This window comes from Pogona vitticeps, chromosome 1 (assembly GCF_051106095.1).
Source record: "Pogona vitticeps strain Pit_001003342236 chromosome 1, PviZW2.1, whole genome shotgun sequence".
Lineage (NCBI taxonomy): Eukaryota > Metazoa > Chordata > Lepidosauria > Squamata > Agamidae > Pogona > Pogona vitticeps.
The window spans coordinates 153267177-153273446 of NC_135783.1; positions in this window are offsets into that span (position 1 = coordinate 153267177).

Below are 6270 nucleotides of genomic sequence, written 5' to 3' on the forward strand. Positions count from 1 at the left end.
TCACTGAGAATTAGATTTCAAGATCCTTCATACTCCCAGTGTTGTTAATGAAAACATGACAGGATCTATATTCTGGAATGGGTGAAGAAATGACCCAAGGAAATTTGTGATTTTATGAAAAATATCTCATATAAAGTCAGGTCTACTCTGAATCAAAATGGAAGAATTTGCGCTTGCAGTGATAACGGTATTGTAGAAACATGTACTTATTTGGGGAGTATCATTAGCAGGAAAAATTTCTGGAATTTTCAGTACCTTCTTGAGTAATCACTGGGGGTGGCAAGGGAATAGCCTTTTTCTTGATGACCTTAATATATTTGAAAGCACATGTTTTTCCGGACTCTGCTTTCATTATCTTGACCATGTCCAATCTGAAACATGGCTCTTAACTTTCAGCATCCATACTTCTAGAAGGATCTCCTTCTACATGAATGATGTTCTTCCCACTAAATGCAAATGGAGAAATTCTCATCATTTTAGAAACGAGCAGCAGAGTGGATGGGTAGTATAACTTGACCTTACTTGAATGTTAAAGATATCATCTTGATATATGCTGTGAACTGAAGAAGAAGTTAAACTTAAGAGCAATGCCTCATACTGTATAGCATTTACATTTCAGGAAGCATGACAGTTACTTGTCCAAAACCCCATTTTAGCTTGATTTCATTGCTGCTTCATTAATTTAGGATATAATAAATGAATAGGTTCATTTCACTCCCTCTGATTAAAATGGTCTGCTAATGATCTAAATAAAAAATTGTGATCTGTCGTATAAAATAAATTCGAAATAGAGACACAATAAGAAAAATATTCATCTTTGCATTCTACTCCTTTCTAAAATCTCTAACATCTATCCTGACAAGCTTAAGTGTGCTTAAGCCCTTTGATTATCATAGCTGGCTCTGAGCCTTTGCACATTAATGGGAAAAGGAGTTTAAATTATAGATATTCTCTAGCAATAGAATGGCAAAATATGTAAAATGTTGCCCTTTTGTTCCTGTGATATGACCCTTCACAGGTACTTTGGGGACAATTTCTGAGGTGTTTTTTATGGTGCTCTTTGGAGACCTGGAACTACAGTACTTCACACAATTTTAGTCTGCAGTCTTCAAGATAATTACTTCTGAGGTAACTATGCACAGGATCAACTCATTAGTGCCATAAACATGTCTTATTAGATCCCAAACGACAAGACATTGAAGATGGGGTATTCGTACACTGTCCACTCACCCATCTGCTGCTGCCACTGCTCTACTCTCCCTTCCAATTGCTCCAGAGCTTGCGGTCGACAAGCCACCAGTCAGCCTGGCAGGCAAGTTCATCTCCCCTCCTTCGGCCAGGAGTGGCTAGTCAACTGCGAGCTCCGGAGTGTTAGGAAGGGACCGTGGAGCCAGCAGTGGACACATGAGTGGACAGTCCAGCCCCAGGAGGCCAGACCGTCGATATGTCCACCTGTGCTGAGGTATTTGTATACAAATAAGAATACCCCCATCTCTAATTATTTCACTCTGCAATGCCAGCCCCACCTCTCAATATGTGCTTCAGATAGCTAGGAAACCCTGAGTACAGAGATTCAGATGATGCACACAGCCCTGTTTGGGGAGGTGAGAAGACAAGTGTGGCCCTCTATCAGCAGAAGAACCACTTCCTCCATGATCTGGTGACAGAGCTTTTGTCAGCAGATGTACTCATCTGGATCCTGGCCAAAGTGGATGTGTTGTCCATGAATAGGCTTGATGAGCAGTAGGATCTTTAGGTGATGCAATGTGTGGCTGCAAAGCACATCACAGGAGAATGAGACTGATGAATTGCTGAACAGCTCAGTGGTTTAGGTATCTGGTTGGGGGTTTGATTCCCCTTTGTGCCTCTTTGACAGGGGCTGGACTTGATGAACCATACAGTCTCTTGCAGATTTACAGTTCCAAGATTATTATTACAGTGGTGTCTCGCTTTACGACATTAATTAGTTCCAGCGAAATCGCTGTAGAGCGAAAACATCGTAAAGCGAAATAAAAAAGCCCATTGAAATGCATTGAAACCCATTCAATGTGTTCCAGTGGGCTGAAAACACACCATCCAGCGAAGATCCTCCATAGGGGCGGCCACTTTCAGTGCCTGTGCAGCGAGGAATCCGTCCCTAAGCACAGTGGGGGGCCATTTTCTTCAGCTGATGGCCATTTCGAAACCCGATGATCAGCTGTTTTTGATCATCATAAATTGAAAATCGGTTCCCAAAACAGGGAACCTATCATCGCAAAGTGGAAAAACCCCATTCAAACCATCATTTTACAATTGCAATTGCAATCACAAAAACATCATCGTGAAGCAGATTTGTTGTTATACGGGGTAATCGTAAAGCGGGGCATGACTGTATTGTGTTTCCCCAATATTGAAATATCTGTGCTGCTTTTCAGGTGTTTTCTGGACCCAGTCTAAGGTGCTTACTTTAACCTGTAAAAACACTTTAACATAGAACTCGGCTAGGACAATTTGTGTAAATGTTAAAATTTTCAGACAGGGGTTTCTCCTGAATGACTCCTGGGCTGTGGAATGGATTCCACACGGAACAAAAATGCCTTCTGACTCAAACTGCTTTTAGGAAAAGTAGGAAGACATGTTTCTTCAAACTGGCTTTTAACCTGTTTTCCAAAGCAGTGTGATGATTTTAATTGTTTGGATCATTACAATTTCAATGGTTTTATTGTTTATTTCTGATTTGTTTTTAATGGTTTAGTTTGTTTTTTATCTGTTTTTATTATGTTCATTAGCTGCCTTGTCTGACTGACTGCCTGTTTGTTTGTTTGTTGGAAAAGCAGGCAACAAATGTAGCGGAGAAATAAATAATGTAACCATAACCTCCTGACTGTTTTCAATGAATCTGAAATTGAATTCTGAAAACTGATATGTGGTCCAAAGTTCATTTACATGAGATTTGGGGAAATGCAACAAAACTAATGGAGGAAACCTACGTAGGCCTTTTTTCAGTGGCAGACACTGAATTAAAATGTATTTCCTTCTACATTCTGATGTAATTACACCATATGCACAGGGTGCAGGAAGAATGGAAGTATTGTCAGAGTTCTATCTGCACAGTGTCATGGAGATATTTGTTGATCAATCAACTGAATCAGCCATGAATAATACAACTTGATTAACAATGTTCTCAGTGGCAGAATACAGCTGTGTGGGCAGCCGTTCAGAAGGAAGCTAATGTAGTTTAAGGAGAAAGGAGACGAATTTCAATTTTGAAGACTTTAAAATGGCCTCCCACTTAGGCATGAGCAAATGTATTTCTGATTTCTGTCACTTTTCCTTCATTTTATCCATAATTCCATTCCTTCCACATCAATGCAGGATTTTAAAAAAAACACAAAAAACACTACTTAATGGCCCGAATCCTGTTTTGCTTGGCATAGTAAATCACACTAGCATAGACTCATTGAATCAGAGAGGATTTGGTGATGCCATTGGTTCAAGTGGGCCTACTGTAACTGCAACTTACTGTGCTAAATTAAGTGACAGTTAGAGTAGGCCAATCTGCATCCATGGAATTCATGGAGTAATTGACTCATCAAATCCCCTCTGATTCAATGGGCCTACTTGAACATGATTTACTATGCCAAGCAACAATATTTTGGAAAATATTTATTTAAATTTGTTTTCGCTCTTACTCTTTATTTATTTATTTATTTATTTATTTATTTATTTATTTATTTATTTATTTATTTATTTATTTATTTATTTATTTATTTATTTATTTATCTTTTATGCTGCCCACACTACCCAAAGGTCTCTGGGCGGCTTCATTTATTTTTTCCTCATAGCATATATTAAATGCATACAGTAATACATTTAAACTGACAAAAACTATACAGCAAGATTTAGAAAAGTGCAAAATCTTTGGGCAGTTACATTGCAATCTGCACATGAGGTAGGGCAGAGTAAATCAGGGCATTGCATACAGGAAGTTTTAATGACTGAAGCATCTCTAAGCCTCAGGATAATCCAAACTAAAGAATTTGACGATCTATAAAGAATAAAGATGCAGTCACATTCTTTTAAAATGTGGGAAATGTTCTGAAATTGGAATGGGATTATTTGCATTTTTCCCGTTGACCACATGATGCAAAAGGAAATGTGAATCAACCTGCAGTTACACACACACACACACACACACACACACACACACACACACACACACATACACACATCCCTAAACCATAGTTTTTCCCTTCACCACTGGGGCTTCTATTCTTAGATAAACAGATCCATTTGCATTGGTTCAGATAATGTAATCACTTGAACCAATACAGAAAAGCCAGCACATGCTCATAAGAACAGCTAGCAAGCCTTTTTTTTTATGATGAAAAAAGAAACAGCTCAGGATAATGAGAGGAGAAAGTGAGAGGAGGAACCCCTTGTTTACAGCTTATTAGATAATTCCCTTGTAACCATACTTCCTGCAGGGCTACAACAGAGCTACAAACAAGCTGCAGATAAGCTGGTTTCCTCTCTCTCCCTGTTTGACCAATTAAGGGGAACAGACCTGGGAAGCCCAAATTCCCCAGTGCAACTTCACAGCAGGTGAATGCCAGTAAATGTTCATATCCCTCATTGTGTAATCACACCCTACTACGTACATGGTGGTCCTCAGTACTGCAAATCTTAAGAATTGCTGGACTATGCCACTACAGGACAAAACTAAACAGATATGAATTGTTGATTACTGGAACTCTCTAGGAAAGCCGATCAACTGAACTCATTGATTGTAAAATGTCTAGCTTAAGCAGTCTTCTTGTAGCAAGAGATAAGCTGCCGAGTCAAGTGAATCTGATCATATAAACTGATTTATACATTGTTGGTTGTTCTGCTTGTTTCTTTGCCTTGTTTGCTTGCATAAGATATTTTATTTTGCTGGGTTGTTGCCAAAGTGCTGCTCCACTTTGCTCATAAAACGTGTTGGTGTGAACTTCAGCAGAATAGAATGCTTAAAGAACTGGGCAGTGCGACCCTAAACTTGAAGATATGCTGGCTGCAGGGGGTGTAGAACAGATGGGAGCCTCTTCTGGCAGCAGAAATCCCCTTATGCTGGCAGAACTGCCTCCTGTTCATGGATGTCTGCAGGAATAAACGCTGCATCCAAACTTCCTCCAACCCAAGGACATAGTCACTCTGCTGACTCCAAGTGAGACAAAGGTAAGATAGTCCTAGTAAAGTCCAACTCCCTTAGGCTGGGAGCAGCTTGGATTTGACAAAGCTTCAGTTAAATTGGCCTTCAGCCATCTTAGCTAGCTATGATTGCACTCTAAGAGAGCTATCTTAGACCTCTCTACTTATAAGTAATTTCCACTGAGTTCAACAGACTTTAGTTCTGCAGGAAAATCATAATATTAATTGAAGCTTTACTCTTATATCACTTTTGTTGCCTGATTTAAGCTGATAGATTGAACAGGTTGGAAATGTCCATGGGACCCTGCAATATAAGGCCTGAAACAAAGGATGGCAACATTCTTGCACAACCCCCAGTGATCCAAATGATTGCACCTCTTCCATGATCCCATAACTCCTTGTATGAGTGGTTCTCATTGTTGCATAGTGTCACGTTCCTGGAGGTTACAACAGCAGAGTCCAATAAGCCAGTCCTATGTCAGAAATTCAGAGAATGCAGAGCTGATATCCAAATACCAAAGCCAACTCACACAATGTAGTCCAGGGTCAGACTCCAAAGCCAAAATGCACAACATAGTCCAGGGTCAGAGTCCAAAGCCAAGGGTCCAGAGAACAAGGTTCAAGATAGTCAGGAGCGTGAATGCAAGCCAGAGGTTTAACTTGTTGCTTCCACAGACTTTCAGCCATCTGGGAGCTGCTTATATAGTAAAAACAGTCCTTGAACTGCTGGAAACCTTTTCATCCTGTCAGAACTCAGGGCTAGTTGATCAGATATTTCTGCGGGCAGCCTTCAAGCGTTCCTCTGACCTTTTTGTCATAAGTCTTCCCCAAAGCCTAGCCCTCAGCCTATCTACTGGGGGAGGAGAATCTGGAGGCGATTCAGCTGTTTGTGTTTCTAATCGCTCAGCATTCTCCTCAGCTATGGTTAACCCCTCAGGTTCCAGATCTTCAGCTGCACTCATGACACATAGAGGCTGGGCACAGCAATGGGTAGCTGAAAATCACTCTGCCACCAGTTGGCCACCTGATTCTCTCTCTCTCTCTCTCTCTCTCTCTCTCTCTCTCTCTCTCTTTTACACACACACACACACACACAGAGAG